Source organism: Thunnus thynnus, chromosome 15 (genome assembly GCF_963924715.1).
Source record: "Thunnus thynnus chromosome 15, fThuThy2.1, whole genome shotgun sequence".
NCBI classification, from domain to species: Eukaryota; Metazoa; Chordata; class Actinopteri; order Scombriformes; family Scombridae; genus Thunnus; species Thunnus thynnus.
In genome coordinates, this window is record NC_089531.1 from 23,959,670 (window position 1) to 23,973,199 (window position 13,530).

At 38.8% G+C, this 13,530-nt stretch overlaps 1 long non-coding RNA gene across 1 annotated transcript; it reads left to right on the forward strand.

The window, feature by feature from the left end:
• The first annotated feature begins 3,700 nt into the window (after nucleotides 1–3,700).
• LOC137198312 (uncharacterized) lies at nucleotides 3,701–12,796 on the forward strand. The gene is made up of 3 exons (XR_010931620.1): nucleotides 3,701–3,932; nucleotides 11,002–11,095; nucleotides 11,556–12,796. It is a non-coding gene; the product is annotated as an uncharacterized lncRNA (long non-coding RNA).
• Nucleotides 12,797–13,530: the final 734 nt, after the last annotated feature.

Sequence of the window (13,530 nt, forward strand, 5' to 3'; positions counted from 1 at the left end):
TTGTTGAGTTTCATTCAAACGGTCTTGAATTTAATTCAACAAGTGGGAAATAGTCATGGTCTGCAATTCCAATATTCGCTTCTCTTTTTGTAAAGTTGTTCAAGGACCCAGTGAATTACCTTCTGAAAACTGCATATTTTCACAGGTCAATGACTGAACTAAAATAAAAGTGCAGGAATTTTCTTTGTGTCCTGTCAGTCTGTGTATTTGTCACATCTTTCAAATACCAGGTGACTATCTTATTCATCTTATTTGTGAATATCTTCCCTTTCTCTCCATCCACCTTTTTCTTCGATTTCCCTTGGCCCTTATTCTCCCTTTGTCTTCCTTAAACAAGACATAATAAAGAAAAGAAAGACAGAGAAAAAGAAAAGGAGTGTGAAGACAGGGTGGAGGTGGGCGTTGAGGCTGATTTGGAGGGATGAAGGGAGGAGAGAAAAGGGGAAAGGACAGGAGAGGAGGGGAGGAGGAGAGGCAACAATCTGTGCTGGTTAACTTCTCCCCGTTGACCCTGCAGAAGGGGCCGCAGCTCCCTCCATCTGCCTGAAATAATCTCTCACAAACACACACACACACACTCAGACGCACATGCACATGCACTATCCCAAATGGCAAAAAAAGGATTAATGATATTCCAACACTTACACACAATCAGCCAGAATCCATCACTCCAGTTTCTGCAGGAGCCCAGGCGTGCCAGTGTACGTGTGTGTGTGTGTGTGTGTGTGTGCATCTCACTTTGAAGACTGAAAGTGTTTGTGTGTGTCTGCAAGTGTCTGTGTATTACGTGGGTGTGTGTCATGTCTGGGGCACCATATGTTCCCCACAAATTTGTTTTCACCCCTAAAAAAGCCTATCCATACGCATATTAAGCAGCTTTAATTAAGGCCCCCTCTATCCACATGTATATACTGTACACAGATGCGCACACACACATTTCCTGTGAGAGGTAGTGTGCATCTCATCGCTTGTGAGAACACTTGAGAAACAAGTTAATTGACATTGACTATTCATATATACAGTGTGTTGGCTGGGCCATGGGCAGATGGTGTTTGTAAGCCCCCATTTAAACCAGCAGTCAAAAAAGGGAAAAATGCTGCCTCGGCCTTGTTGCTAAGTGCCTGAACAACCAGATGAGACTGTATCATGAAGTGTGTGCATCTCATCAACTGGAAAGTTCTGATTTGCTCAGGACCAGTAAGAGCACTGTTAGTTTTCTATTTACAGGTACGAGGCTGTTTGACCAGTGCAAATTAGTCCCTGAAATTAGCCTGAACTACGTTAGCCTAACTGAGCTTCAAGGAACCATAAAGTAATAGTTTGACATTTGGGGAAATACACTTACTTGCTTTCTTGCTGAAAGTTATATGAGAAGACTGACACCACTCTCACGTCTATGTAATAAATACGAAGCTATAGCCAGGAGGCAGTTAGCTTAGCAGCTAGCCTGACTCTGTCCAAAGGTAACAAAAACTACCTGTGCCTCTAAAGCTCAGTAATTAACATGTTATATGTCATTTATTTAATTTGTACACTGGAATCTTTTCATCACCGTGAAGTTGCAACCCAGTGTAGGCTACAGGACAGATAAAATAAACAAGCTATAAGTTTGGACAGAGCGATGCTAAGCTAAGCAGGGAGTAGCTTCATATTTACTGCATAGAGTGGTATCGAACTTTTAATCTAACCCTCAACTAGTGAATGAGCGTATTTAACAAAACTATTCCATTAAAGGAAAGTATTATTTCTTATTCTTGTTGTGGCCGTTCTGACTATGGTAACAGCACTCTCCACTTACATTATAAAGATTCATGAATTATTATATATATATATTGGGACAATCAGCAGAGCCCTCCTCAAGCTCTCAAAATAAGCTTATTAAAAAACCTCCAGTTGTACATGAATAACTTTAAGCTTGAGTCAGATCAAAAGTAAACAGAGAACAGCCCCCCTAGCTATTTTAGCTAAATGCACATATGTGTGAGGCTGTGGATAGCTGTTGATTTAGTGTTTCTATATGCTAGAGAAGGAAGGAATAAGTTTGTCAATGTTATTATATTCTATGGAAATGCAAGAAAAATAAGTGCCAGTAGCTGGTTGTCCAGTGGACAATAATGAGTATTAATGGGCTGCATTTATACAGCATCTTTCTAGTCTTCCAACCGCTTAAAGCGCTTTACACTACATGTCACATTCACCCATTCACACACACATTCATACACAGATGGCAAAGATATCTTGCCCAAGGACACTTTAACATGTAAAGTGGAGGAGCCAGGAATTGAACTGCCCTGTATAATCATGAGTCATTTTACTTTGATGACTGAACATAGGAGGCTCAAACCTATGAGGTGTAATGCATTCACTTAACAGAAAAAAAAATTGCCCTGTTTTTCTGAATTAACCAGATAATTATCTCAGAAATTCTGAGAAAGGTTTTCATAGAAAATAATAATTCTGCTCTCTTTTTCTGAAATAACGAGAAATCTCAAAATTCCAAGAAAAGCTCTCATACCTACTTGAGAGATCGAAGCAAACATGTCCTATCTATTTAGCTTAATCCAGGTTTATTTTGGTTTTTGTTTGAAACTTTGGGAGATACTCTTGTCTTTAAGTAATATAGATAATATTGTTATTAGTTTGTCGACTTTGCACAGGCAACAGGTCAAACATAAGAAAAAAGTACAATTATGTTCATAAAAGATACGCAGATGTATCTTTCAGGACCTTCACCTCGCTTAGAGGCCATCATTACCATAATTACACTACTTTGAGTGCAACTAAATTTGGACGGCAGCGTTACTAATTCAGAAAAACAGGGCAGAATTTTTTTTTTCATGAAAAACTTTCTCAGAATTTCCAAGATAATTATCTCGTTAATTCAGAATAAAAAGGGCAAATAAAATTTTCTCAAGTGAATGCATTACGCTTCCGTACAAACTTTTTCAAGACATTTTTAACATATCTGTTTATCTTTACTGAATTAGAGTTATGCTATATATGAAATGATAAATTATACATGTTTGCTATAGCTACAAATGAATTTGTAGCTAGTTTGATTTGCCGGCAAATTGCCCTAGAGGTAGATCCTTATGCTGTTGACATTAGCAAAAATAGCTATTTCAAGGGACTAACTTCTGTGGTTTCGGACAAAAGGTTTATGTAAATTTTCTTGGATTTCTAGGAGACTTGTGCTGCTTTCCCAAATGTACATTGTTTTGCTGGAAAGGGGAGGTGGTGAGCTCCAAGTTAGCATGTATGACCCATAGTCAAAATTGCCCCTATTATGAGAATAAAACTTTTATAAGAATAAAAATTTTCCTTTGAAAATGTAACTGAAAAAACCCTTTTAAAACCCTTGTAATCTATTTTCTGCTTAAATGTAACTGTTACTTGTTTGCAGCCAATTCCACAGTCAACTTATTTTTAAAAATTATAACACACAAGAGCACAAACCTTGCCTGGAGTTGCTCAAGTGTTGCAGAATGATAACAAAAATGCTTCATAATTGATGTTTAAAGTGGTATTGCTCAATGATTACAAGATTTTTACTATTAAGAGATCACTGGTGTGAAATGTTGCACTCTACTTTGGATGGAGTGTGGCCAGCACTTTTTCTTTTTCATATGTGTCCTGAAGTTTGAGTGAAACCTTTCACCCATGATTCCATTTTCTATACCTTCTTACCCTTCTCAGGGTCAGAGGGAGCTGGAGCTTATCCCAGCATGCAGCAGTCCAACTGACGCATAGATGACAAAACTCACTCACCTACAGACAATACAGAGTTTCCACTTCACCTTAACTGCATGTCTTTGAACCGTGGGAGGAAACCTATGCAGACGTGGGGAGAAGAGCAAACTCCACATAGGAAGGAGCAGGACTCAAACCAGGATCAGGGCCAAGATGTGAACACAGGGCCCTCTGGCTGCGAGGTGAAAGAGCAAAACACTGCAACACCCTTATAATTAAACTCTTTTTAATTGTATCCAAAGTGTGTGATTCTCCTGTTGTAACACTGAGAACATCAGATCTATATTCCTGCCATGTTTTAAATTTAAAATCTACCACTTAGACTTTTAAAAAATGGTTGTCTATTTTTATCTCACTCCAGTAATCACATATATTCATGTTGGGGCTCTTTTTCTCCACCTTCCCAGTAGTCATCTCTACATGGTTTCCTCTTTCTGGATGTCTTCCGGTTGCCCAAAGCACAACTGCATGCATTTAAAAACTTTCCACCCTTGACTAGTCTTATTTACATTATTTTCTACTTTGATGTATCCAATTACTACTTTCATGTGACATTTCATCCAATTTAATCTATAAACCAAAGCTGTCGCACTTCTGGACAGTACTATAGATGCAAATCAGGGTTCAAGATATCTTCAGAGTAAAAACAGCAACTGAAAAGTGCTTTGATAGTCTTCATTAATTCTTAACTGCTTATTAAAAGTGTTGATTCAGTGCTCAGCATCTCAGATTAATGAATGAGATCATACATTGTATACGTATGGTTGCAAATGGGCACACTGTGATAATGATGGCAGGATGCAGGAGAGAGTACAGGAGTTGTGAACGATGGTGTCTCTCCCAGCCGTGAAAATGGCTGTGGCACCTCCAAGTAACACATTTCTGTTTCTGACAGGGAGGCTGTCACCATGGCAACGCAGCTTTTTGGCGTTGTAGGGTGATAACAAGGTGGAGATGTGCTTAAAGAAGGAGGGGGGGGGTTAGGGAAGATAGAAAGGGGTTTGCACAGAGGGAGGGAAGGAGATAAACTCAAAATGCCACTCCCAAAGTATTTTAAACCCCAGAGAGCCTACGCCGCGGACAAAAGAGGAAATTCATGAAGGAATCATGCACACATGCACAACTTTATATTGGCACACTTGTGAAGACCTTTCATTCAACACATTCATTCTCAAATGCATTTAACCAAACCGTAACATCGCTTCATTTGAATTATGGCAGTATAAATTTGTTTTGTCATCCTGGGCTTTGTCTTTTAGATTTTTGGCAAATATTAATTATGCCTGTACTTGCAAGTTTCACACAACTTTAGTTGTGTGACAGTGTGCATACAGTTCACCTGCCAGCAAGCCCATACAAAGTAAAATAGCATATCTATTCATTTACACCAGCTCCAGGCTTGATGATGATTCAGAGTTGGGTGTTGGCAGGTTCCCTTTGCAGTGTGAATGTTACTGTGTTGAAACGTGAGTTTTAAACAAGTTTTGGGTTCAACAGTTTAAATGTTGTTAGACTGTTTGTTGCTGTTTTGGTGAACTAAAGTTACAGATAGTCAGTGATGATACTTATCTAGTTGACAGTAGAGTTTAAAAGATAAAACATCGACATTAACCTTAAATCTGCCATATGCAATGATGATATAAGAATAATGGGTCAAATTAATGTGTATAATGTGAAAGGGGTTGCACATAGTGGTGTGCCCACAAAGAATTATCACCTGACTCTGTAGTCCCCCTCAGCCCTATGAGGCGTTTTAGCACCTTGAAGCTCATTGTTTTGGTTTTATGGTGAAACTGTGGTCGGGCAGACAGCTGTTTTCAGCAGGAAGACAAAGTTAGCGACTAGCTGATGAAACTAGTGGAGCATTTAGCAGATAAAGAGCCAGATATTTTTCTCAGGAGTTGGTGAAGGCCAGATCAGAGCTAAAAGAAGAATGAATACTGGCCTTCTGTTCACCAGGTGGCCGGAAACACAACTCCAAATGAATGATAACATTTCCTTACACGTTAATTTTTTTTACGGCCGTAATATGTCAAACATGTGTGTAATATATGTGCTGTTCAGCTTACTGTCTCCTAGAAACGGACAAATGCAGCTTTAAATATGTAATATGTGTCACATTTAAACATAAATGTCACGGTCAAATGAAAACTGATACCTTGGTTTAATACAGAAAAAAAATTCAGATTTACAATAAATGCCGTGTCCTCCTGTCGCAGAAAGGATGCCTCAACACGCTGTAAAGTAATCTGACAGAGTTCTGTGAACTCCTTTTCATCTCAAATGCCTCATGAATTGGACCAGAGAGGTAAAATGCCGTTTTTATCGCCAAATTTCGTTTTGTAATGGCAATGTCTAACAAGTCAAATCCTAGTTTATGGCTGGACTATGTATGAAATGCTAGAGGGCTTTAAAGACCCAGTGAAATGAAAAATGCATTTCCCCACTTCTAATCCTGTGTCTTTGTGTTAATTGTTCAGTTACCTCTTGTTATATGCCAATTATATTTCAAAATAATCATTTTTGAGTATTTTTTACATCAAAATCCTTGTCTTTTTTCTTCCTGTAAAACGGTTTCAAATGTTTGATGATTCATCCTGCACTCAGGGGCGTTTACAAATATTCATCCAATCAAATGTAACTTTGGGCGACTAGCTAACCGCACCCATCATATAAAACCACACTTGACTGCTTGTGGGTCGTAGTAGCTAACAAAGCAACATGGAGAAAGATGGGAAGACATTAGTGTTTGGATATCAGTGGGCAAAAACTTTCCAAAACAATGTGGTTGAGATCTGATTCACTCATCTCTCCCTCATCCTCCTGATCTAACAACAGGTTTGAGTTTGTGTGGAGCAAACAGTCCTCTGTAGCTCTGTTTCTTTCTGCAGCTGCGTATCACGCTAAACTTGATAAGCCCGTCCACTTTGAGCAGTTCAATGAGATGCGAAGGATTTGATTTAAATCCCTCTTGTAACTGCAGTTACACCGCTCAAATATTCTGTTTCAATGGGAAAAATGTCACAGTATAGAAGCTAAAAACACTCTAACTTCTGTTTCACTTGCGCTGCGTCCACTACACACTATACACTACATACCCAACATGTGTACTATCATTCAACAACTTTTGTGTGAATAAAGAGTAGTATGTATCTTTCAGACACACAGAGTTGCAATTATCACGTCACTTCTTGAGAGCTTCCTTGCTGGTTGGACATGCGTAACCATGGTAGCCCGTGCCAACCATGAAGTCTGAATTCATTTTAAAAATATATATCACGCCTAGCAAAGTGAAACCTTATACTTACACTTTAATTGAAGTATTATTGACGTTACACCAGAGCTGCCCTCTTTGCTGTCTGCAATTGCCTATTATGCTGTTGTCACTACTGCATTGCATTGTGGGATATTTATGCCAGTTTAGTGTCCAGTGCTTGCATATTATAATATTTCCCTGTAGACTCCCTGTAGTATACAATTCGTGTACTATTGGTTTCATTTTAAGGTTTTGGACATACAAAAAAATCTCACACACTGTTTTAGCGTACTAAATAGCATGTTAGAGTGAAATTTCAGATGCAGCCAGAGACTTTTTGAAACGAGGGCTTTTAGATTGAAATGGATTAAGGAAGTGGCAGCATGGAGCCAACCAATAGCGTAACTTCATCACTCAGCGACTCAGTCAGTCAGTCAGTCAGTCATAGACATTCACAGTTATAGGGCTGGCCTCGCTGTTGCGGTCCAGCCAAAAATGTATATATATGTGGCTTATTCATGCCAAAATGCTAAACCTAATTTAGTCCCTTGTTTAATCTTAAACTTAAATCTAAGCCATAACCCTACATTTGCCCTGTATAGACGTCTGGACAAATGTCCTCATAGCCCACATCTTTCTGTCATTGTAAGGACATTTGGTCTTCATTATGATAAAATGCAAACACACACACACACACACACATGCACAGAGCTCTCAATTCCCTTTCTAAGTGGCAGCAGATACTATCACACTCTTGTCTTGGTAATCAACTCAACAGCACATAGGCAGCAAAGCTACCAGCAGGCCTATGAACTCTGTCTCTCCTTCTTTCTCTCACACACACACACACACTTACACCAGCTAATCAAGAGGCGGACTGGGACAGCTTCCATGAAAACTGGGCGACAGGAAGTTACAGCCATGTCACAGGAAATAGGATGTGTCTTTTCCCAGGACTGCAGTATCCCTGCGATTAGAGGGAGCAGATTGAGCTGTCTCTTCACATTACACACACAACCAGAAAACACATGTGCGCACACACACGTACACACTTGTTGTCACACACGCACATATCGAGAACAGACATATAAGGGAAAGGGACAGGAGATGGAGTTACAACATGAACTCAAACACACCAACACACACATACCGAAAAGCACAAATAAACATGTTGTTTCTTATTTTCATCAGTGGAGGGACTTCCTCCTCACAGTTTGTTTAGGACAGCATTGAAGGAAAAGGATAGGAGAGAATGGGTGACCATTTCATCCTGTTATGACTACCACTGGTGGACAACAATTGAGTGAAACACACACATGCATACACATAGACACGCACACACAGAGATAACTGCAACGTTCATGCTGTAATGTGACAAATTGAAGTTGACATGACAAACTGAGTGACACTAGAGTCCCCACTAACATCTTACATCAGCATGTGCTGCATATGGTATTCCTGCTCTTTCTACGAATCTTCATTCCAGACTTCTTCAAGACTATTTACCCCCAAAGATGAATACTCTTGCCTTTTTTCTGTAACAGACTTTTGTTAAATAGGATTTTGACCTTTGTGCTTAAAGTGTGTGGGTAGCAAGTACTGATACAGCTCAAATAGAATGACATTTCACATTTAATAACAGAAGACAAAGAACATTTTGTATACATTTTTAATCCTCATAATCCTATTTTAATCTTATCCACTTATTGCTCAGATTTAAAATTGTCATCCCATGTTTTTTTTTAAATATTTTCGTGCTTTGTGAACTTTTGATTCATGTACAGTAGTAAGAGCAAACAGTAACTCAGAACATATTCTTCCATATTGACTTTCCAAACCTGCACAAGCACCCTTTGTGCACAAGACACTACGCACTGGCACTTTGCTGGTTTGAATCTGCCAGTATTTTGAGCAGATATTATTCATGTATTTGATGTTTCCATTTATTCTGAATTACTGAAATGTCAGAAAAGCCTTTAAAGCGGCATTAAAACCAGAAGAGCTATAAAGTTCTGCTTTGAAGACTCAAGACATTTTCTTTTACTGGCATACTTGCAGGCAAAGGGATTAAAATGGTGCATCAGAATCAGCTTACAATGACCAGCATGATAGCAATGAATCCAAAAATCAATAAAATGCAATCAATCAAACTGCTTTTCCATCATATCAAGGATTAGGTTCTGATATTCGGTTCCATGAACACGCTTAATTTTTTTCAGAAGACCTGCTGTTATTACAGACATGTCTGAGCTACCAGCAGCCCCTCACGGAGTCGCCTCTTACGTCAAGCGATTTCATTACATGACATCTAAACATATGAGTGAACTACACAACACACTGTTAAATAAGGTTATGTTCCAAGGCTGGATTTTTAGTTATTTGCATTATTACAAATGTCAATGTAATTTTGGATGAGGTTTTCTTATTTCTGGAGCAAAGCCTGGAAGGTTTTCTCTATGGAAGATGTTGTTCAGCTGCATTATGGGAACAGAATTCAGTGTTTTTGGATCTCAGGATATCTCAGCCTCTGCTGCTTCAATTTTGACCATGCTTTTTAAAATTTCTCTCTTTTAAGTCCCCCAGTTCTATGGAAGTACAATGTTAAATCACTGGAGCACTCTTATAATATGCCCTCTGCAAGTCTGTAGAAAGAACAGTTTGATAAAGAACAAAACACCACTCTGAAAGCTGTTATTTGCATGTTATTTGTGCGATTTAGACCACTGGAATTTTTGCTGTCTATATGTTCATTTAGTATTCAGGAGAAATTCCCTTGTGTTCGTTTCTTCTGGTTTCTCTCCTTTTCCCCTCTTCTCTTTGTACATTTTTGAAGTGGAGTCATTCAACCTTAGCATAAACATAATTTTCTCTTGCTCAAGTTGAGCAAGAGTTTCAACTCCTGCACATGCATCTTTGCCTCAGTTTCCACTGCCTGCAGTGAATTCGTGACTGTTTGCACCAACTCAGGTCTTTCCATTGACTTTGTAGGCAGTCATGCAATATCTAAAATCTGCTTTGTTTTCACTATGGACAAAAGAAAAGCATTTTTAAAAGTTTAAGTGGTAGATTTTAAATTTAAAACATGGCAAGAATATAGATCTACTGATGTTTTCAGTGTTACAACAGGATAATCAGACACTTTGGATACAATTAAAAACATTGCAAGTGAACAGAGTGCTTTCGCAGTTCAACAAGACCAACAGAGTGGTGAAACTGCTCTCGTGAAACGATATATCACATACATTTCAGCAGTCAGAATCTCCCAGTTAAACTTTGATGCCATATCAAACCAGTAATTTCAGTGAATCATCTTAATAGTTCTGAATCTTCAACATTTTGAGCAAGTACCTTTTGAGAAATAAGGTCCACAAAAGTAAATAGGTTACATCTCTTATTTCAAAGTGTCACATACTGTACATGTTTGATCAGCATTTCATATCATATACTGTGCTTCTCATCAACAATGACTTCATTCTTTGAATAATTTATTTCATAGAAAACTATCAGCTGGAATGTATTTGTGCTCGTGAGATTATACACACTAGATCTAGTGAGACATATTTATGCTGCTAGCTTAATACACTGGCTGCGCCATTCAGCTACATGCCAGATTCCCAAAGATCCTGGACTAAGGAAAGCTGGGGCCATAGCTGTCAGGCAGAGAGATTTGAGCCTAATGATACCACAGCTCTCTGTCGCTGTCATTTCAAGGCTGATGGTTTTGACAGAACTGGGCAAATTGTGTGAATGAAGGAATGTGTGATTCAGTTTTTGCATCTTTTCCAAACCATCTGAACAAGATTGGTGTATTTTCAAGTCATAAGATTATAGTGTTCTTTGTGGTAAACAGTGTTAATATATAATGGAAACTGATTGAAATAATGAGTATACAAATGATCTCTTGCTAACATGAGTGGCATTACCACTAAACCTTATATTGAAAGTAAATATCCCTTTTAGATTTCTCTTATATTGATTTCTTACTTAATTTGAAGGTGCCCAAGAAGATCAACTAGGATACCAACACAAGCAAGAGATGATCCTGTACCTGTGTCTGAATCTCTTGAACTGCTGGACTCATCAACCTCAGTAAGTGTAAAAGAGCAATTCTTATCCGCAGCACTTTTGCAACATACTTGGAGTTGTGTTGTATAGTGCTTACCCAACAAGTGTTATATTTCATAAGATGATTATTATGCCCTTGACCCTGATCAAGTCAAATACAAGATAGCTGAGGCTCAAGCAAGAGTTGAGGAGCTGCAGAGGCAGATTTGAAATGTCAAGGATTGTGAAATAAGAAAGAAACGATCTGTAAAGTCACTGCTAGATGATTTAAAAGAGAAAAAAATATTTCAGAGGAACAACAGCTAAAACTTGTGGGTTTTATTTCATATTGGCAGTAGATAACAAATCAGACTACCAATAACATTTTCATTTGTGATCTGGATCGCACTGTAAAAATGTTAACCTATCATGTTTCACCCTTACATAATGCATTAATTGAAATCAAATTTCAGATTTTTGGGTTTGTTTTTTCCTAACTTTCCAGATCTTTCAGTTGAACTCCTAAAACAGCACCATGCCTACACTCCAGCTCAAAGGGAGTTTGCTTTAACACTGCACTTACATGGCCCCAAAGCCTACAGCTGTTTCAGAAATACAATGCACATACCACTTCCTCATCCTCACACGCTTCAAAGGTAAACATACTAATGTATTCTGCAGGAGTATTGTTTGTAATAGGTGCATTATTGTTGGCTTGTTATATTCCCACATCCACACACACTGCAAATGTACAGTACTTTACTACCAGCATCCATTAATCCCATCTCCAACCTTTATAAATAATGTGTTGTAGTTGTGCATACAAAAAACGTTTGTTTTTTTACACAGGTGGTTGCACTCTCTAGACGGCAAGCCTGGAATAAATACCTCATTTTTAGACATGCTACAATAAAAAAGCAGGAAGATCCAGAAAAATATGGTCAGATGTGTCTTATGATGCAAGTGCAGTACGCCTCTCACACACAGACAATGTCAGGCTTTGTGGATCTTGGGGATGGCATTGACGAGACCAGTGTAGCAAGAAGAGCCTTTGCGTTCATAGTGGTTGGACTGCAAGGCCATTGGAACATCCCCATTGCCTACTTCATCATTCACAGACATTGACACCAGGCACTCAGAAGGTTTTGCTGGGGCGTGCATTAGAGGCACTGCATGAGCGAGGTATCAAAGTACTGTGTGTGACAATGGATGGGCATGCAACCAATGTCAGCATGTGCTCCATGCTTGGGTGCCAGCTGAAAATGAAATCTTTGGAGCCTTTGACGATATATTTCGCCCACCCTTCAACAAGCGAGCGAGTGTTGATGTGATGATGGATGCCTGTCAATTTCCGGGATTGCTCAGCAACCATTAAATGTGTTGAGATAATCCTTGCTAGTTTGAGTTTTTTGTGATTTCTGCCAGTGACGGGTAGTGCATAGACTAACCTACCTCAGTATTATCAGTAAGACACATTGTGAAACAGTATCTTTACATTTTTTGGCAAGATTTGAACTGCAATTTTGAACTGTGTTTCTGTACCCAATGAAATCTGTACCTATTGAGATTTTGCCCAAACAAATTTAAGTATTTTGACTGTTGACAATAGGGAGTTCTTGTGTTTCAGGTGATTGACAGATGGTTGAACATCATTATCAGCCAAAATCCAAGTATTAAAGGCTTCAAGGAGCCACTGTGTTCCCTCAACTGGGCAGAGACAACAGAGCTCTTGAGAGAAGCCCGGCTGTAGTTTTTTTGTAATGCTTTAGGGATTTTTCATTTGCAATATCAGCAAATTTATTAATTTAAAAATGCATATTTATATAACTTTACAGACATTTTGACTCTTGTGTCTAATTGGCCTTAAGCTGCACTTTTTTTAGTATTACTTGCTCTTTAAAATGTTTGCTGTTCAATGTTCAGTTTTATGTTCAGTTCACTTCTATGAAGTTTGTTTGATGTTGCAGATTGGTGGTGTTTTTGTCACCTTTTATCCTTTTCCATTTGGAGGCGTTTGAAATCAGAGGTATGTGTGGGTATCATATGAAGGTAGGAATTACATTTTGAATACACAATGCTATGTTGTAACTAAGAGGGATAAGGGAAAATGTTTATTAGATGATAGAATACAGAACTATGATGTCACTTCATGTGCAAATTACAGGTGGGTGGAACATCAACCCGGGTTCAGCTCAGTTCAAGAGTATTTTCTGCCGTCTAATGGTCTGCTGTGGGGTTTCTCTGGGGAACGCAATGTGACGGCCCAGGATAGGACGGTCTCCTTGTCTGCTGCGGACATGTCATCTGTAGTGCCGGCTGATGGCTCTGACACTGCCTCCTCTCCATTTGAGGACATCTATAGTGTGATACTGGACCACAGTTACCTGCCAACTCACATCGCGGGTCTGACAGAGAATGCACTGGTGTATATAGTAGGATTTGTTGTTCAACAGGTGATGAATCAGTTTTCATGCAATGTG